Source organism: Marmota marmota, unplaced genomic scaffold (assembly GCF_001458135.2).
Source record: "Marmota marmota marmota unplaced genomic scaffold, marMar, whole genome shotgun sequence".
Taxonomy (NCBI): Eukaryota; Metazoa; Chordata; class Mammalia; order Rodentia; family Sciuridae; genus Marmota; species Marmota marmota.
In genome coordinates this window covers 35,530,602-35,553,192 of record NW_025999853.1, presented here as the reverse complement: position 1 = coordinate 35,553,192, position 22,591 = coordinate 35,530,602, and positions in this window count along the sequence as shown.

Below are 22,591 nucleotides of genomic sequence, written 5' to 3'. Positions count from 1 at the left end.
TGAGCTGGACAGGGAACATATGGATGCTACCTGCAGAGCAGGCCACCTTTGCATGGGGCTGAGTATCATGAGCATCTCAACTGTGACCAGGAGCTCTACCTTATTTCCTCAGGATTTTGTAAGCTGAAGGGTCTTCCTAAAATTCTAAGAGTAGCAAGGAACCATTCAAAATGACTGAAATTGCTGACCATGGCAGTGAGGGTCCAGAGGTAGATTTGATTAGGTATAATAACAAAAAACAACATTCCTGGCACTACTCGTACAAGGAGAAACTGATAACATTAGCATGCACACTTGACCCATTCACTCCTGAGAGTTTCTAAAGGAATTAGTGTTATTTCTTGCTGTTCACGTGTTCATTTTCTTTAGATTCCTATATATACAAAAGTGTAGAAGCTATCTTGTTATTTTGCAGAAACTCTTTAAAATATGGTCAATTAGTTTTAACTGCAGTGTATTTGAGTTTGACAATATAATTATATAAATAAATATGTTCTAGTAATACAATGAAATTTCTTCTGACTAGTAGAAATTCAAGTCATGATGAACATTCTATAAGGCTCATTGCTGACTTGTGGATTTGTAGAGGCCAACTAGTAATTATTTGACTTACTATCATGAAGGGTGTACTAAAATGACAAATAGAATCATCATTTAAATTTGCTGAGGCTGGTATAGTTGAACATGTCATGGAGTTGGTATAAAGCATTTAGAAGTACTCTACAATGGACGACAGACAGACAATCCTCTGATTAAATTGGCACATGATTCAGAAATGACAGGGTTTTTTTTTCTGATGATTCTATTGGAGAATAATTAACTGGAAAGATTAGCATGGTATCTAAGATTAATGATAACATCAATAAGCTATTTGAACTCAGGAGAAAAATGAATACATGGAACTCAGCAATTAAGCACATTTTGTTTAAATAAAGCACCCTTAGTTGCCAGGAAAATTACCCACTGCATTTATGTTTCCACTGGGAATTATTTCTTGGGATTGGGGCAACCAACACATTTCAAAAACAATGGGAGTAATAAAGAAGTTAAAAATACTTTAGAAAGAAAGAAGGGTTCCTGACCATTATTCCATTATTATCTTAACCTCACAGTAAGATAATAGCATGCATATTAAGAGAAAAAAAAAGTATGATATATGCATCGAGAGAGTAGTGAAAGCCTAGTGGCAAACAGCAAGGGCTTATATGGAGCACAGCATGCAAGACACCTGCAGTTATGTTCTTTGATCAAATTGAGAAGTGGATGAAGGGAATTCAATAGATGTAATATACCTGGACTTTACTAAATCATTTCCTTTATGCTGTATGATGGCTTACTTAATATTTTAATTAAAATTAGATTAGCTATTTATAAAGATGCATATCCTAAAATAAACTCACAAATAAAAAAGGGAGATGAGACTTAGCAGTGATATATGAGCTAGGAAGAGGGAGGCGAAAAACTCTCAAGTGGGGGCTGAAGTAAGAGTTGGTCTCTGAAGACAGTAAGTTAAAAGACTAGGTAGGTGAGATGCTGTCACAGTGTTACAGAACAGAATGGGCTTCTCAAATATTAAAATTCAGGATTTATTTTTAAGAGGCGAAAAAAGGATACTTTTGCAATATAAGAAATGATGCAAATATTGTTAGTTTGTAGATGTGCGAACAAGACAGTCTGGTCTGCTGCTGGAGACTGTTCTTACTGATTGCAAAAGCTCTGAGAATATTTTTCTTAGAAAACCTTGAGTATCAAAAGTTGTATCATGATAACTGTTGGGTCTGTGAGATTAAAAAAAAAAAAACCCAGCTGTCAAAGAGTTTGAAAAAAATTGCAGAAATAAAATTTTATTTCTTGTAGAAATTTTGATAAATATTGCCTTAGATCCCATCTAGGTTTTGGTCATTATTAATGATCTTTGTTTTCTCATCACCATTAACCGTATGATTAGCACAGTCTTCCATACATTCTTATCATCCTTATTACCTCTATTATGATAAAGAAAGCAGCTGTTGTAACAGTTGCTTTCATTTATTTCTTACATGAGTGTGTTGGCAACCAGACCTGATCCTGAGATAACCAATAATCTGTGCTTTGCAAAACATGTTTCCTAATTTATCAATCACATCATATCCATTTTCACAATATGGCAACTCATACTGTGAAATAAAAGTCATATATAGAAACAAATTGTTCAGCCAAACACCCCAAATGCATGTCATTCAGAGTAAATGGTTTGATTTGAGTAGATGCGACCAGACAGTGGAATCTTAGGATGGTATCGTATACCAATATTTTCACAAATGCCAGAGCTCCCCACTCAGAGCCCTAATCTTTCCCAGTGTGGGAAAATTTGCAGAACATTTCAGTCACATTTACAGAAAGACTACTTGGCCTTGTCAGCACAGAGAGATGCATTTCCTCCTCTCCTTACTGTAAAATTCTATGTCTCCCCCCAAAATACTTATAAAAGTTGGTTGTGCTTGTAAACTGCCAAAGCTTACAAACCAGAAAATATGATAGTGTAATAAACAGATATGAATTCTTCCCAGTAGCACAAAACTCTTTTTAAGGCCAAACACACTGTTACTATGAATCATGATTCCATTTTCATCACTTCATAGAAATTAATCAAATAGGACCAAGAGTTAATGTAAACTGAAAATGAAATGGTTAACAAATGATATTGCCAGTTTTGAAATTTGGACATTGATAAGCACTTGGAAATCAGAACTATGTTGTTCCCATAGATTTAATTCCTGTGTTAATTCACATACAGAGATGTGTCTGATTAAGAGTTTTGTCTTTTGATAAAATATGTCTATTTGACGACAGTAGGCAAGTACGAAAATTAAACAGGAAAACCTCAACACACACAAACAAAAATAAATTCAGATGAAACACTTAGTGTTTTCCAGTCATTGAGATGGCTACAATTTTTGAAATCAGGTGTTTATAGGTTCTAGTATTAATTTCCTTAATTTTTTCTTTTTTGAGTCATATAGTTATCACAATCTAGCTCTTTAATCTCCAGGGTTGCAAAATGCATTATGCAGTATTTACACAATTCACTTGCCAAAGGAAATCCCCCACTCCACCCACTTTTGGAGAAATATAACTTTGATGAGAGTCCTATTGTAGAGGAGGTTTGGAAACCCAGTTCATTAAATTCTTGGCCAGAATTGAGAGTGGGCCATTAGGCTTTTCCTGCCTCAGCTGCTTCTGATAGGTGGGTTTCTTATAGTCCAGGCAATGCAGAACATGGCATCTCCAAGAAAACCAACCTATAATTGTGTGTAGGTGGTAACTTCTCTGAAAATATTGCAAAATATCTTGGACCATAAGATCTGGACAGGATATTTTTAGCCAGATTTGGTCACATGTTTAGTGACCACACTGCTTATTAGAGGAAATGACCACCTCTGAAAAGATAGTGTGTTACACCAGGTCACATAGGGCCATGTGGAGAAGAACCTGCATCCCTCAGGAGGCAGCTGAAGCAAGGAAGTATAGGCAGAGCCTTCACTGTGGTTTTCACAGGAAGGAATGGGAAAGCCAGGGTGAGCAGCTGGACAGGCTTTTGGCTGGACAGTGTGGATAGTTCAGCAGCCTGGGCTCTAGGTGGTCCCGGGGTGTCTAGTACCTGGCCCTGGGGTGTTTAGGATACAGGAATTCTGCCTCCAGGTGTGTAAAAGTCAGGAGAACTCCCTTCTGAATAGGGCTCTGTTTGGTTAGTTTGCATATGAAATATGTACTCCGGGGAGAATAGTTTGCAGTTTTAAAGATTTGTTTTGTCCTGGGAAGGGTACTCACTCCTTAGTCAAAGAGGTTCCAGATAAGAAAGCACCAGGGATACAGAAAATACAGTTAATACAGGACTCTGGAAGAGGGTCTAGGCATTGCGAAATTTAAGAACTTAGCTCCCATATCCTTCTTTCTATAATTCTAACATTCCAGGGAGGCTCTGATCTCAGGGCTTTTCATTTTCTCTTTCCCCTATCTAAACCACTCTTTCCAAACATATCTCCTCGGCTTCCTCCCTTATTTCTTTTGTGACTCACGTTTTTTTCCTAAATGATGCTGTCTTTTCCCTACCGTTCTCTCGATATCACATTCCCCTCAATGGTCCCTCTGCCTTTCCTGCTTCATTTTTCTTGATAACACCACTCTCTAACTTACATATTTTATTTATTTATTTTTATTATCTCTCCACTATAACTAGGCTGCAAGGTCTATAAGCACAAGACATTTTATCTGTTCTGTTCACTGCTGTTATTTCCTTTACCTCTCTAAGACTGACTGCACATGGTAGGTGCTTAATAAGTATTTGTTGCATAAATAAAAAAGTGAATGAGAAGTGATATGCGGCATTCATCTTAAAGCTGCTTCTTTAAACCTCCATTAGCATTCTATTGTACACATAACCTTTCATAATGGTGCTTTGGATAATGAGCCAGTTGTAGTGTCCAATTTGAGATGAAATGATGCAGGGAGAAGGTGGTAGCTGCAGGAGGAGAAACCACTGTTAGGGATCAAGAATCAAGTAAGAGCAGGCTTTCAGAGTAAATTTGAAAAGTAAGAGGTGTTTGCAAGACTAGTAGGCAACTCTTTCCCAGTTCTCAAAGGGGCAGAAAGGGCTCTGGATTTCCTAACACATAAGCCCTGGGAGTCCCATCATTTTATTTGAACTTTCAAAAAGAAAGTGTCTTAAGATGCTAGAGGACTGGAACACACACATGAGTTACAGGGCATGATGGCCTTAGACAAAGGGCAGAAATATCTAAAGAAAAAAACAGTTCATAGTAATAAGCAAATCTTACTTTCTATTTCTAAGGTAAGTACACATCCTAAAAGAAAGGACATTGAGCTTTGCTAAGGAATGAAAAGACTAGGCTCTTTCCTAGCATTATGCTCGATACTTCCTTGGTGGTGTTCTCAGTGCATTCCACTGATAAATAAGAAACACGAAACCTCAGCAGAAAATTTCAGTCTGTGAATCAACATTGCAGAAATATACACAACAATGCAGCAGCCTTCCATAAATAAAACCACTGCTTTGTCTCCAAGTGCTTAGGGAAGTTATTCTCTTTTCCTCACTTTCAACATTCCACTTTGGGGATATTTTTCTCTAGTCAATGCAATACCTGCTTTGTTTTGTCACCTAATTTTTCAATCACCTCCTTTTAGCTGATAATAAAAGAAATGAATAATATCCCGAGGGTATGCTATATTCTCTGTGCATTATCAGTGGTAGAAACTCCTTGTCCATAATAGTAGACCATTTCTCTGAACTGAGGATGGTTTAAGTTAGTTTTATTTGTGATGTGACAAGTATTCTACTGTAGACGTAGGAAACAAAAAACAAACCAAGAAAACTCCCCACTAAATTTAATGTAAAGCTTGCTGATGAGAGATATTTTAGACATATTTTAGTATAAGTGAAGAAAAGAAATATTTTTTCTATAAATGATACAGAGAAAATATGTAAATGTTGAGTAAAGCCTTGTAATTTTTATGTTCACAGCTTTGTCAAAAAGATGTGATCTTCTCAGCAGCATTGTGCTATCAAAGATGCGAACCTTAAATCAACAGCTGTTACACCTCCAGCAAGTTATGAATTTTTCTTGATTTATAGCAATCATTCTCCTTCTTTCTTTTCTCTGTCAACCAGGGAAATTAAGGTTATTTTCATGTAAAAGATACACACATTATGGCTTAGCATTTCACATAATCCACATCTCTTACCTTTTAAATTAAATTGCTCCTGAAATGAATATGATCTGAGGGCTCTTTTGATTAATAACAGAAATATTGTAAGTAAATAGAAAATAGAGACAACATTATTTACATAAAATAAAGAGAAGCTAACACAGGCATAATCATAGGAATCATTTTTATGATTTGTATTGTAATGATAGATCAAAATGAGGTGAAAATAAAAGCCAAAGAGATTTGTGGAAGCAGAAGAGAGAAAGACTGAAATGTTATTTTTGTTGGTTTTAGATGTTGTTGTTTTTTTTTTTTTAAATCTAATTTTCCTCACATAGATCAGAGAAGGTTGCCTTTTGATGAATTTAGGTAAATAACAACAGTTTGAAGTGAAAATCTACCTCTTAACAAGCCAAAAGTGATCTTATGGTTTCTAAAATTATTTGTCCAGGTAAAGGATAATTGATATTTATTAAGTGTTTAAAATGCATTATTTATTGTACTAAAATGTTTTCTATAGACTGTCAAATGTAATACCGAAAAATCTTTAGAGCTAAGAGCTATCACAGTGCCTGTTTTATTGATGAGGATTTTTAAACCCAGTATCAGATACAGTGATTAGATGGTAAGACAAAAACTCAAACACGTGTACGTGATTCATCAGAAGGATGCTTTCAACATATGGAAATCTTAAACATTATGTAACACACACTCCTGATTACAGGGAGGACTGTGGAGTATCAAGTACCCTCTGGCAGAATCAACAATGTAGAAATCATCATGTTCTTGATAGGTGTCTTTAGCTGACACATTTAGGGACTAATGGTACTTATTTTATTTATCCAACATACACTATTACAGGTGCTACTGTGTGCCAAAAATGTTCTAAATACCTTATAAATACTAATTGTGTGAGACAGATACTGTTATCAACCTATTATGAAACTTAACTGAGACATGGTTTAAATAACTTGAGCAAGGAAACACAGCTAGTAGATTATAGATATTAACTATACTATCTAAGCCTGCCTGTCTGTTATCAGTCAGCTGTAGATTTAATAAACTACTTCCAAACTCAGTGCCTTACACCAAGCCCATAATTTCCTTGTTCATAGGTCTTTAGGTTAACTGTGGTTTGGCTGATCTAGGGCAGCTCTGCTTCCAGCTGTGGGTCAAATGGATTTCTTTCCAGGCTATCATTTAGGCTCAGTTTAGCTATGTATGTGGTTTTTGAGAGGCTTGCTCTAAAGAGTAGCAGCTGCCCAGGGCATGCTTGCTAGTAAGCTTTCTGTTACTATAGCAAAATACCTGACACAATCAACTTATAAAAAGGAAGGTTTATTTAGGCTATTTCAAAGGTTTCAGTCCATGGTTGCTTGGTTCTTTTTTATAGGGCCTGTGGCAGGGTAATGTGGAAGAATGGAGAAGATAGTGAATGTTCCCTGAACAATAATCCAAGTTATCATTTTTTTTCTTATCCGTGGTTACCCTTATTAAATAAAATAAGGATCAGGTCTGAGAATATTTCAAGTAGACAAAAATAGGTCACATTAAAAAAATACAACTTAACCTAGCTTATTATTTTAAAGTAAGTGATACTTAATTTTTTTCTTATAAATATCGCTGATGACCATAATGAAAACAATCATAAAAAACCTTAAGCCACTTTTCAAAAATGATATAATGTGATCACTTTTTAAAAACAATTTATTTTTTCTTTTTAATTATACATGACAGTAGAATCTATTTTGATATATTTATACAAGAATGGAAAATATCTTATTCTAATTAGGACTCAGTCTTGTAGATATGAGATTTACTATGATATATTAATATATGTACATAGGAAAGTTATGTCAGATTCATTCCTCTGTCTTTCCTATTCTCATCTCCCTTCCCTTTATTCCTCTTTGTCTACTCTACTGAACTTTTCTATTCCCTGCCCCGCTTTGTGGATTAGCATCCACATATCAGAGAAAACATTTGAAAGTCATTCTTCTTTATGGTGGAGCAATAGTCCATTGTGTGTAGGTACCACGTTTTCTTTATCTATTCATCTGTTGTTGGGTATCTGGGTTGGTTCCATTGCTTAGCTATTGTGAATTATGCTATTATAAACATTGATACAGATGTGTCACTGTAGTATGCTGATTTTAACTCCTTTGGTTATATACCAAGGAGTGGGATAACTGGGTCAAATGGGCTTCCATTCCTAGTTTTTTGAGGCATCTCCATACTGCTTTCCAGAGTGGTTGCACTAATTTGCAGTTCTACCAACAATGTATGAGTGTATCCTTTCCCCGATGTCCTTGCCAGCATTTTTACTTTGTATTGTTACTTGTATTCTTGATAATCACCATTCTGGTTGGAGTAAAGTGAAATCTCAGTGTAGTTTTAATTTGCATTTTCCTGATGGCGTGAGAGATGATCACTTTAACCAGTCCCCTGACACCTGGAAATCCCCATCACAATAACCAGTCTTTGTAAAGGTTGAGCAACTTCTTCATTTTTGGTGTATAAACCATCCTATAAGAACGAACCTCTGAGATTCTTACCACTTTTAGTTTGAGATCTCCCACATGGTGATTGGTACTTTTTGCATGGCAATAAACTTCAATAAATTTCCTGTCTTGATCTGATTTTATTTTTGACACTACTCAGCCAGATTTAGGACTAGGGAAGTATGGATTGGGAGTGGTTACTCTAGTTACTGAATTGGATTAAGTCCTCAAATCTCAACTGTTTCACATAATAACTGTGTTCTTCACTCTCATGGCTTGGGGCAGTGTTCCTCATATTCATAAATGGACTCCACTAGATCCAAATATGTATCCTACCTCCATCTTACTCTTTGTCCCCCAAGACCTTTCCATGTAGTCAGCTGATACCCAGGAGAGTGGTGGACTGAACATCAGCTCCATCTGGCCCAAGTCAGGAAGTGGCATTCATTGCTTCTCCATATTCTATTGTCTGTCACTCAATCTCATAGCCACTCCCAACTCTAAGAAAGCCTGGGAAAGAAGCTAAGAAAGAAGTGAGCTAAGAAACAAGCATGCATGATGGATTTGGGGGAGAGCATTTGCCCATCTTTACCATCTATGGCAATGTGTTTTTGAAAAAGTAAAGGCATTCAAATAAGTATACAGCAAAGCATGGGTATTTGAGTTTGTGTTTTGTCTTGCTTCAACATAGTTCATCTAGGAAAACAGATATTTTTAGTGTGTTTCTAAAACGAAGATAAAAACATCCTTTGTATAAAATTATAGCTTTACGATAATGGAACCAAGAAAGTGTTGGCTTTTGGGAAACTGAGTGGGCAGGGTGGTCATGTGAAAGTAGGAAGACATCTCTATGGGTTTCTACATGTGTCTGTCTCATCTTGCAAAAGTGAATGGGCACGTGAAAGCCCAGAGTTTTCTCTCAGTGTGAAGCAATCTATATGTACAAACAGGAAACTTTTATATCCCAAAGCAGGGTGATTCTTTGGAGGAAAAATATTTTGTGATGGCACGATTTCCTCAGAGTAATTTATAATAGATATTTCCCTTCAGTTTTATGAAAAAGAACTGCCTTTCTTCAGGGTTTTAGAAGACTCACACCTTTCAGAATTAATGCTCACCATTTTCATTGACCATCATCAGTTAAAACTCTTCATCATTACATAACCTCATAGTTTTTCTTTTCTTTTTGTACATTTTTAAATATGAAATTACTCATAAAAGACAGAAGATGAAAAATTAAATCTATTCTTCTGTAGTGCCAAATTGAACCCAATTTTGAGTCAGAGTTGCATCTGTATTATGAAAACAAGTATTCAATTAAAGATGTTATTCATGATATGACACACCAATTACTAATACAATTATTATAATGCTTGTTGCAATGAATAGAAGTTCAATTACATTACAGAAAAATTACTATAAAATACAAAATTGATATTTCTTACTTTTTCATTTGCAGGAGCTGGAAGCATCTAAATCACATCTTGTGGTTGTCAGTTTTCAATCATTATTTATGTCAGATATATTATTGACTGATGAAACCAGGTACTCCTTGCTCCCTTTAAAACACTCAGAATAGTTGCTTTTGTATCTAGCATTTTGACAAGTACTTTGTGTGTCAAAAACATATTATGTCACAGCATAAATCACTCCTTCAGGCCCTGCATGCGTGATTTCTAAAGGGAGATAAAATCTTTCTGGCTCCTTTAAAACGAAACATAATGCAAAAACCAAAAGCAAAATAAAATACACATACACAACAAAATAACAACAACAAAAAACAAACCCAAAGCTAAACAACAACAACAACAAAAATATTGTGTTATGTAACACCTAAAATATTTTAGTTCAGTTTATAGCATTTTCTTCACAAAAGTTATACAGTAAATTTAATTGGAAATGTGAGTGAGCCATTTTCATGTCAATAACATGATAATAACAATGACAGCTCTAATTATGAGAATTCATGATTTAATTAGTTTTGTTATTTTCATGTGAATTTCTGTATCTTGTACCTTAACAAAGAAAATCATGTAATGTTGTCAAACTTATGTAATTTTGGTGGGTTGTTGTTTGTTTATTTGGTGTAAATGGCCCTGAGAAATGTTTCCTTTATTTTTTTGACTCTCTCCTCTTTTAAGTAAAAATTGTTGGTTGATGGGAAAGAACTATTCTCTAGAGTTAAAGCAGCTGGTATCTCAATATCCATATTTTTTAAGCTGAAATAGCATAGTGAGATCATTGTGGATAGAAAAGAAGGAAATAAATCAGCTTGTGAGCTATTATCATTCACTTTACATCGTGAAAAACAAATACAGCTGTCATATCCTAACATTCACCATAGATAAATTGAAAATATCTATCATTATTTAACATAGTAAAAAAAAGGAAAAAGAAAATCTGTGACTACAGGGATATACAGGATTTTGGTAATATGTCTTATTAAAGCAAAGTACCATGGTTACTGGGTGGGAAAATTGCAAAGAGCTTATCAAAGTGTTGAATCAGAGACTTGATGTATAGAAAGAAAATCACACACATTTAGCAGTGAACAATGTATTGGGTTGCTAATCCCTCCAATAGGTTGTTGCACTGAGTAGCTTTTTCCTGAGATATGGAAAAGGACTTCTGTGTTTCTTTCTCGAGCACCTCTCATTTCTGTTGGAAACAGGACCTGGTACTTCTAACTCCTCTCCCATTCCTATGGGAAGGGTTGCTACCATTTTGTGACAGGAACCTGCATCTCTGACCATAGTGATTGCTAGTAGGTGCTGTAGAGAGCTGGGGATGTGGGGGGTCCCCCAACCAAAACTGAGCCTCCCTTTCCATAGTAGATATGATTTAAATGGTAGCCAATAAGTTTGTCTTTCCCTAAGATAGTTTTCTTTTCCCTCCCTCCTTTATTCTCTCCTTACCTCCTGTCTTTCCTCTTTCCTTCCTTCCTTCTTTCTAATCTAGTCTTTTCCTCTGGGAGGAAAAGTCCATCCTTGGTCCATTTGCATTAAGGGAGAATATAGCCAAAATATAGCATGATGCAGAGAAGACTGGAGAAAGAATCTTGTTTGTGTTAGATTTTGTGTCCAGACTCTCAATCCCTTTGTGAGACCCCCTATATCCTAGTAAACATTCCTCCTCCCACTTCCTACACTGTTTTTTTCGTTTTTCTTTTTTCCTTAGAAATGAAATTTCTATCACTTTCAGCCAAGTGAGTCCTGGCATATCTGTATATTTCATGTAATTATGTGTGTGTATGAAAATGTTTATTGGATTCAGAAAAATATTTAAAACTCCAATTTCTTTTGAGGCTAGGTTGATGCATTTTAATTAGATAAGAAGACAATTTGGATTATGTGGTTTCAAAGAGTGTTTTATAGCATATTTACTTATCCTCAAAGGTTTAGGCACTCACTCATGTGTGTATCTGTTCATCAGTAAGCTTTCCTTGAGAACTGCTGCGTGCTAAGTACTGTTCTAGATGCTGGGGATACAGCATGGGAAACAAGATGGCAAGAGGTCAGCCTTTGTTGGGAAAACACAATTTATAACAAAGTAATAGGGTATGTCAGGAGGTGAAAAGAAGATAAAACGGAGGAAGGTCGAGGCACTGGGCTGGAGATTACGACTCACATCAGATGGTCACAGTGTCCTCAGTGAGTAGGTGGAGACTGAGGCTTCAGAGAGACAAAGCAATGAGTAGTGAAACTATGGGATGCTTCATAGTGGTGCCTGTTGTTTTGGGACATCAGGCACATATGGGGACTCTCTCAGCCAAACCAGGTGCTATGGTCTGGAGGCGCCTAGGGGTCTGCAGTAGAATTCCAGGTAAAGGGCAGAGTTGGTGCAAAGGCCTTGCCCAGGACTGTGCCTGGCTGGTGCAAGGTCCAGCAAGGCCACTGTGGTTACAGCCATTGAACAAGGGAGAGCACAGCAGGGTGAGAAGGAGGCTATGTATTTCTTTACATCCTGGAAGGCCATGGTGAGTCGTTTGACATTTCCGCCAAATGAAACAGAGGCTCATTAGAGGAGTGAGGTGACTTGACGTGTACTTGTACAGAATGGTGGAGTGTAGGTGGCTTAGAAATGGGGTGGGGGTGGATTTCCTGTGGAGCTTATTGTAGACAGCTAGATGGAAAAATATGGGGAGTGCTGCTGGGTATGGGCAGGAGCAGTGGCCATGGTGAGAAGTGGTTAGATCCTTGGTATACTTTAAAGGTGAAACCCACCATATTTGCAGATGAATTTTAGTGTGGAGTATGAGAAAGAGAAAGGAGTCAAGATTGACCCCACGATGTTTGGTCTGAGCAATAGAAGGATGAAGTTTCTCTCTTCTTTAAAGTTACTACATGGAGAAGGTTTTAGGGGAAGAGATAACTAACTACAGGATGTGTTAAGATGTGTTGACAGACATGAGAAATCCATAAAATTACCAAAATATTTTCTCCAAATAAAATCATGGTACTGTCATCAGAAAGGGAAAAGGAAATATTGAAGAGTGCAAGTCTGAGGACACAGCAACCATTACTACTAACTCTGTCTAGAAAAGGAAATGAGGTTTGTCTGTCAGGACTTATTTTTAGTGAGCCTGAGATGGGATCCTAATGGTGCTTCTTTTCTAAGTTCTTCAAATCTGTTCTTTCAATAATTAGGCATAGAATTGTGCTATAGTTTTCAGCATCTAACATTTCTTTTTTGAAGATTGGAACTACTTCTGCATGTCTTATGTTCTCTAAAAGTTTTTGCAGTGCTCTGGGGGTGTATTTAATTGTAACTCTTTTATGGAAATCTGCATGTTGAGAACCACTTCATTTAGAGCTTGTTTCTTAAAGTTGCTTTCACCCTTTTTGTCATTTTAAAGTGACTTGTTTGTTCTATTTGATTTTAAACATGATGTGTGCAAATTCCAGAATATTTAGGGAATACACATACAGCAAAATTAAAATCCTACACCAAAAATATGACTGCTTATATTTCAGGATATATTTTGTTCTTATTACATGTATGTGTGCATTATGTGTATCCTATTTTTAAATTAAATAGAATTATATTGAACATTCTGTTTTTGTAACTCACCACTTCACTCATATAAAGTCATCTTGACAGATAAAATGGAGGGATGATAGCAATTAGATAATTTTGTGTTCCCTCTGTCATCTGTTAACCTTCCACCATCTGCCCTTATTAGAGGGCTTATTGCTTCCTTATTTCTGCTCTAGAAAATTAAAAAAAATAAAAATAAATATAATTTTGGCATTATTTTTGACATATCTTAATTCAGTCTAGAAATTTAGCCATTGCCATAATATCTTTTTAAATTTTTTTTAGTTGTAGATGGACACAACACCTTTATTTATTTAAATGTGGTGCTGAAGATTGAACCCAGTGCCTCACCCGTGCAAGGCAAGTACTCTACCACTGAGCCACAGCTCCATTGCCATGATTTCTAATAGATCTAAGCCGCTGTGCATTTTATTGCATATGTAAATGATTACAGCTTGTTCTTCCTTAAAAGGACTTCTATTTGGTTTAATTATTCCCATCTTCTCTCTGTACCCCATCCTCCATACATGTGCCCCCCACGTGTCGAATTGATTCTACTTGTGTTTTTTTTCATATTTGTATACAATTGAATTTTTTTGATATGTAGTACCACAAATTTTAGTGTATGTGAGATCATGGTAAATGTAATGGTAATCACATTTATGTCAGCCTTTCCACCACTGTGACAAAAGACCTGACAAGAACAGTGTAAAGGGAGAAGTTTATTTGGCATTCTTGGTTTCAGAGGTCTCAGTCCACGGACAGCCAACTCTATTGCTCTGTGCCCAAGATGAGGCAGAACATCATGGCAGAAGGCTGTGGAGGAGGAAAGCAGTTCAGGATATGACAACCAAGGAGCAGAGAGAGAGAAAGCTCTAGTGACAAAATATGAATCCCCAAGGCATATCCCCAGTGACCCAGCTTCTCCAGCCACACCCTACTGCCTACATTTATCAGCCAGTTAATCCTTTAAAGTGGACTAATGCACTGATTATGTTAAGACTCTCATAGTCCAGTCATTTCACTTCTAAACTTTCTTGCATTATCTCACACATGAGCTTTTTTTGTAGAGGGGCAGGCGCCTCATATTAAACCATAACGCACTTTTGCAACAAGAATACAAAACAATTTCATCACTCCAAAAATCTTCATTGTACTATCCTTTGTAGTCACAAGTTTTCCCTTCTTCTAAACCCCTGGAAAGCACTGATCTAGTCTCTGTTACTATGTTATTTTTCTCTTTGAGGATGTTGTTTAAATGGACTCATACAGTATGCTACAGTTGGGGCAGACTTCTTTTACCAAGCAGCATACCTTTGAAATGCATCCAAATTGTATGTATGTATCAGTGCATAGCTGCTGCTGAGTAGTACTTTATTGTAATAGGTAGTACTGTTTATTTTTTTATTTACCTAATGAAGGATATCTGGGTTGTTTCTAATTTGGGGAGGTGGGTCATGAAAAGACCTGAAGTAAACATCTGTGTGCAAGTTTTTGTGTATTTTCCTAGGATAAATTCTTGGGAGTAGGATTGATGATCAAGTTTATATTTAACTTTAAGGAAACTGCTAAATAGTTTTCTAGAGTGGCTGAAATACTTGGTATTGATATCAACAATTTATAAGAGAACTTGACATTCTACATTTTCACCTGCTAAGGTATTGTCAGTCTTTTTTTTTTTTAAGCCATTCTTATAGGCATGTACAGGTAATATAATTTAATTTGCATTTTCCCAATTGCTGATGATTTTGAACATATTTCATGTAATTATTTGTTTTATATATATCCTCTTTGGTGATGTGTCTGTTCAAACAAGTCTTCTGCCCATTTCTAAATTATTTTACTGTTCAGTTACTGACAGTTCTTTATAAGTTGTGGATACAAATTCTTTGTTAGATATGTAATTTAAAAACACCTTATCTCATTCTGTAGCTTGTCTGTTCATTATTTAACAGCATCTAGAGCAAATTTAAAAAATTAATTTCATAGAGTAAATCAAAACATTTGATAAAGTATGATTTTATTATTTTTTTCCTTTTATGAATTCTACCTATGGTGCCATATCTAAGATCTCTTTGCCTAAGATCTTTTGCCATATCTAAGATCTCAGGTCATGTAGAATTTCTTTCAATTCAGCTAGAAAATTGCTTTCTTGATCTCTTTCTCTCTACTATTTCCCCAATATTTTATGGTTCCCTGTGGCCTCAAGCTAGAGCTTGATTTACCGTGTTCTGCCAAATGTTTCCAACTCCAGGGCCAAGACATGGAGATAAAAAGTCAGTAGGGATTCTTGCCACCTTCCTGGGACTTCACTTCCTCTGATCAGAGAGGAAAGTCTCTTTCCCTCAGTTTTAGGTGCCTGTGGGCTCCTGTTGCTATGACTGGTGCTGCCAGGAGACTTTTCTGCTCTTTGACCTTTACCAGGTGCTTTCCTCTTGAGGCCTCCCAGCCACACAATGTTTGCAACTTGTTCTTGGGCCATCTTGAGACCTGGCAGGTGGAGCCTGGAGGAAAATAAAATGGTAAAACCACTGCTGCCTCAGAGTTCATCTGAATTCCAGTCTCCTCTCCAAATCTGCCAACTGCTATTCACTTTTAAGAGGCCTCAAGGAAGTATTTGCATTTTGTTCTGGTTTTATTACTACACTCAGTTGGAAGAGAAGGGTTGGCTGAGAAATGCCTCTTTCAAACTTACCCAGAATTGGAATGCTCCATAACCATCTCTTGACAATGACTAAGGAATGGCCATTAGCTCAACTCTGGAATCCTGTGGGGGGCAGTCTTAAGGAAGTTTTCTCACACTAAGACATGCTAGAAGTAATGTTCTCTTTCTTCTACTTCTTAATACTGCTGTATCAAAATGTGACATCTAGGACTACTGATGCCCAGATACCTGCCTTAGGATAAAGGTAACACACACATGGCAAACTAAAATCATAAAAGAAAGCTGGCCTCTGATGACACCATTGAGTCTGATCTGTTTTAGGACTTCGAAAGGATGACACTTGCTTTCTTTCCCCTTTAAGCTTGTTTGAGATGAAGTTTAAGGTTTAAGGATTTTATTTTCTGTATCTTCAGGTATAGTATTCTTCTTTGTTTTTTTTTTCCAATTTTTTAGTTGTTGATACACCTTTATTTATTTTATACCTGGTGCTGAGAATCAAACCCAGTGCCTCCCACATGCCAGGCAAGTGCACTACCACTGAGCCCCAGCCCTAGCCCTAGTATTCTTCTTTCTATGTGTTTCAGTTTTTAAAAAAATATAGAGTTCCCTGTATTGACATCTGTTTTCTTTACATCTGTGCTATCCAAGAAGACAGCCACCAGAAGACAGCATAGCTATTATGAATTGAAGTTTTCTATAAAATAAAGAATATGTGCCAACTTTGAAGACTTAGTTTTAAAAAAGTAAAATAATTTCCATATTTATCACATTGAAATGGCAATAATTTACAAATATTGGTTGATAATTACTATTAAAATATTGTTTCTTTTAATTTTCAAAAATGTGGTTACAAGAAAACTTCACATGACATGTGAAACTTTCACTGTATTTCTATTGACTAGCACTGGTTTCTATAATTCCCCCTTTTAATATTCATTGGACTATTTACATTTACATCATTAAATTTAAGACCTTCTCAACCACCTTGATCTATCTCTAGTGTCAAGTTTTCACAACTCATTTTTTCCTTTGAAATTATTGATTTCACTTTTCTGAGTGTTAAATTGTTCTCAAGCATGACAGACCTTAAACCTGGAATTATGGCAAAAAACCCCCAAAAAACCATTGCTCCCATCTTTAGAGAATCTGATTAACTAGGTCATAAGTAGAGCCTAGCTTCTGTGATTTTGCAGGCACTCCCTGACCAGGTGTGTGATATACTCATACCTTTTCTTTTCTCAGCTATCTCTGTTCATTTGAAATACACTGTAGTTTTTCATTATCTCACTTCATTTCCATAGCTGCAGTATTCAGTATGAGGCTCTATTTATCATCCATGTAATTAGATTTGTTATTATCCATTGCTTGCACATTGGGATATAGATATTTGAGACTGTGATGTTACTGATCCCCTTCCTAGTGACTTTCTCATCTGGCCTATTGGACCTGCACCACCATTTCATATCATCCTGACCTATGCCATAACAGGGATCTTCAAATTTGGGGCACACATAACCCTGGAGGTAAATGAGATATTTCAAAAGATACTATATTAGAGTGAGGTAATTTGATAGAAATGCTTTGGAGATTCTATTGTAAGCCAAGCCTTTTACAACATTGTTTGTAAATGCAGCTCCTAACATTAGCCTTTTCTTTCCACTGGCCCTCTGTAGATCAAAATAATAATCATCCATGATTATGTGAGTTAATTGGAAAAAAAGAGCCCTATTATTTCATCATTCATTAGAAAAGAATCCCCCATAAAATTTTACTTTTACATTTTCCAATTATAATACCTTTAAATATATTTATGTTGTGATTGATTAGTAATTTTAATGATAATTCAGGCCAGGAGGAGTATTGCCATACTTAATGGTCCCATAATGTTTTTAAAAATTAAGTTTATATGCATATTTAATTGAAGAAAATATGATATATTAATCAATAAAAGACAAATTTAACAGTTTATGACACTAAGATCAAATTCTTTGGGAACTGAAGAATGAAAATGTGAGTTCAGAGAGAAAAAAGAATCATTAAATCTCTGCCAAAAAAGAGCTTATTCATATATTCTTCATTACTATGGCATTTAGACTCATTTGACTCATATTAAACATGTTAGAACAATTCTAGTTTAAAATGCCATTATTTAAAATATATAAGAAATCATACCATTTGCAATCATTTATACTTATATTAAAAAACTTAGATATTAGCCCAAGAATGTGAAAGTGATATCAATAATTAAAAAAAAAACCTGAGGTGAAAGGAAAATTATTGTTTTAGAGTAAAAATTGTCAAATTTTATCTGAATTTTTTTCCTCCAGCTCATTCTAGTCAAATTAAATTTCTATTAAATAAGTCAGATACTATGTGGGTTAATATCATACTGATTGTGAGACATGAATACATTCCTAAGCCATCATATTCATAGTTTAGAAATCCAAATTCCATTCTTTGATTATGTGTCCAGTCTCTCTCTCTCTCTCTCTCTCTCTCTCTCTCTCTCTCTTTCTTTCTCCCCTCTCCTTATTTTTTTTCTATCCGCTTCCCATATATTACTTTTTCTTCCCTAATACCAACCTTGACGTCCAGAGGGAAACAAATAATGAAATTACTAAGGCTCAAAATGCTTCACTTTTTTTTCTCCAAGGTTCAAGTTCCTCTAGAAGTTTCCCAAGTCTTATCTGTAGGAATGTTCTGTGATTCCTACCAGCTGCAGCAGGTTATCGATCTCTTTTCAAAATGTTCACCTTTAGTCTCATGGGTATGTTCATGCATCTATTTACAAAGAAATGTGTATTTTTTTTCAAATGTACAAAATTTCAAAATGAGTATGTAAAGAGAATTAAAGAGTATATATGTGCATATATATGTATGTATATATGAATATATATGCAGTATCTTTCTCCCACATTACATTCCCTTAACCAGAAAATTATTCAAAAATTTTTCTCTATATACTTAAATTCATACATATACACATCTATTTAATTGATATACTTTTCTGCAACTGGGAGCATAGTGTATACATTCCTTTGCTCTATCTCATTATTTTTTTACTGCAGCGAGACATAAAGTACCATATCACATTTAACTAGGCCCAAATTGATGGTCATGTAGAAGGTTTTCAATGAGTAATCTCTTAGACACAAACAGTGCTGTGAAGAGCATTCTTGTGAAAATAGCTTTGTGTTCATGTTGGATTTTTTTCTTAAGGATAGATTCCTATAAGTGGAATTACTTGGTCAATGACTACATATTTTCATCTTTAATTGAGATTGCCCTCCCTAAAGTGGTGCCATTTTCTATTCAGATATCAATGGAAGAAATATATTTTCTTACACTTTCACTCAAAATGCATGTAATCAACTGTTAAAATGCTTATCAAACAGAGGATGATATCTTGTGGATATTTTAATCCTCAATCTTTGACTTCTGGTGCATTATTCTGAGAAGTGACATGCACCTGATTTGAGTTTCTGTAATGCTAAGTTACTTTTCTTTCTCCTTTAGGCTGCATTTATCTGCTCCATATTATTTGTATATGCTTTTGATTCCCCTCTGACTCCTAAAAGTCATATTTTTTTGGTTTTCTTTTCGGATCATTTCCTCTTTTCTATTTTCATCTTCACCTTTCTTGATAAACTGTATGGAGAGGTCTTCCTCAGGCTTGCTTGCCTCCACCTCAAGCAGCTGATTCGTTTAACATAAATAGCTGGATATTGCTGCTGGCAAGAACACAAGCTGGAGACACTCCCTGAAGGGCTGAGGAATAATCACCTCATCTTCCATTCCTCTTGCTTTTAGTTAGTTTCTTACACTTTGTTATCAAATGTTGGAAAAACTATTTTCTTCCTTATATGAAGTTGTGCTTTTGAAACTTTTCTACCACATTGCTAAGCAGAGAAAAGTGAACTTGTAAATAATGGTTTGTTTTTCTTATTCTAAACCTTTGAGTGAAATTAAAGGCACGGGAATATTTGTTGTCTTCTTTTGTTAGTTCTCTTATCCTCTGACTTAGAATATCCTGGTTAAGAAGCTCTGTATTAAGTTAGATAAAAATCAAAATAATGGTTAATTCAATTCATATATATATATGTGTGTGTGTGTGTGTGTGTGTATGTATATGTACATATGTATGTATATATACATACACACATAATATCAAAGTTCCCTTTAGCAATTATATGGGAATTTGGGGATAAAGTTTTGACTCTGACTCAGATACCCCCTTAAAAGTCCCAGGGACTTCTAATTCACACTTCGAGAATAAGTAATCTAGCGCAATGACTCTTCATCTGTCTGAACATGAGAATCATTGGATATCCTGAGACCCAGCCCCAGATATTTGGATTCAGTTAGTTTTCAGTAGGCCTGGGTATTGATACTTTATAAAAACTCCCAAGGTTATTTTAACATGCAGCCAGAGTTCAAAATCACTGCTTTAGAGTACAAAGCAGTGTTTTTTATTGAAACTCAGAATATATTTTTGGGATTGTAAAAATGCACAAATACATTGAAAATACAATAAAATTAGATATTATAATATCGGACCACATTGTGTAAATTTGGGTTATATCATGTGAAAATTGAGCCAGACCAATTTCAAAAACTTCATATAGATACCAGAATAGTGCTATAAAATTTCATTTCATCAGATATAAACCACTCGTATTATGTATCTATCTATCTGTTAACCTATCATCTATGCAACTATGATATGTGTGTGTATATTAAACTAACAGAATAAAATATTTAAATCAAGGAGTAAGATGCTTATTCATATTTACTTTCACATACTGACATAAAATAAAATCAGTATTACAAGATGTTTCTACCTCAGTCTTTATGAAATATCCCCCTACATCTCCTGAAGCTAATTAATTTCAGAGAATAAGTCACTGTAAATATATTAAAACCATCAGTAAAGAGGAAAGAGAACAATAGCAGGTGGTTTAGAATTTATTCATTGTGTAATAGTTTTCCCAGATCCTCAGTATGAAAGATGGGTGGAATTGTACTGGGCTCTTCTTTGGTGATTTCTTCCTTATAGATCTATTGATTAGTGATTATTTCAAGAGGAAGGAACCAGGGATGAAGTTCTTGATAAAACACATTTTAGGTGAAAATTCTTGGAGTTAATGCTTTTGCCTTGTTACATGTTAAATATGGGCATTTTGCTGAAAGAATTAAACAGTTTATATATTTGGAATCCTCATCAATATATCTCAATGTACTTATTTGTGACATTATTGGTAATCCTTCAGGGTTTAAAAGAAAACAGAATTTCTAATAAATTCCATTTAAGTAAGTTTAATATTAATGGAAACAAATGAAGTTGAGTTCTTCATTTTATTATTATTTTAGATCAAAAGATATTTAGAATGTACGATAGACCTAAAGACAAAATATGATACTGTAACAGCTACTGACAAAAACAAGAGAAAATACTCATGATCTTGGGGTAGGCAAAAATTTCATAGATTTGAAGACAAAGCAAACTAATCATAATGTTTCTCAAAATGTTAACTTGGATCTTATTAAAATTAAAACTTCTGATCTTCTAAGACACTCTTTAGTAAAATGAAAAAAGTAAGCCATGATTGGGAGGTAATATTTGCAAATGTGTATCTAATCTGATAAAGAACTTTTTCCAGAATATGAAAACTCAATAATAAGAAGATTAACAACTTAAAAAATGAGCACAAGATTTGATCAAACACTTCACAAAATAAGATATACAAAGGCTAATAAGTACACATGAGATTTACAACATCATTAGTCATTGGGGAAATTCAATTTAGTGCCACATGATAGACTACTTCACACCCACTGAATGGCTAAAATTAAAAAGAATAAGCAAATGTCAGAAGAATGCAACCAGAACTCTCATATGTTACTGGTAGGAATGTAAAATAGCCTGGTAGTTATAAAGTTAAGTAAATATATACCTATCGTTGAATTCCGCTATTCCAATTCCAGGTATTTACCTAAGAGTAATGAAAGCATATGACTCCATAAAAAGACATGCACAAGAATATTCATAGCAGCTTTGTTTGCAGTAGTGCAAAACTGTTGTAGCCCAAATGTCCATGAACAACTGAGTGAATAAACAAAATAGAATATTACTTACAGTATATATAACAAAATAGAATACTATTCAGCAAAAAAAAAAAAAGAATAGCACACACAACTGCATAGGTAAATATAAAAAAAATTATGCTAAGTTAAAGAAGTCAGACACAACTGAACATACCCTTTATGCTTTTCATTTAATTAAAATTCTAGAATAGACAAAACTAGGCTATGGTTATGAAAAGTAAAATAATTTATGTTACTAAACATGGTTTGTTTTCCTCTTTGATTATTTTTCCCCCCTTTACTGTCCTACCTCCCACTGTTGGTTTTCATTGTTATTTTCCATTTCCTCTTCCTGTAATGTTTTGCCAAGGATGTTTTGAAGAGATGGTTTTCTAGCTGCAAATTCTTTTAACTTTTGTTTATCGTGGAAGGTTTTAATTTCATCTTCCATCCTGAAGCTTAATTTCGCTGGAAACACAATTCTTGGTTGGAACCCATTTTCTTTCAGTGTTTGAAATATGTTATTCCAGGATCTTCTAGCTTTCAGAGTCTGTGTTGAAAGATCAGCTGTTATCCTGATTGGCTTACCCCTAAATGT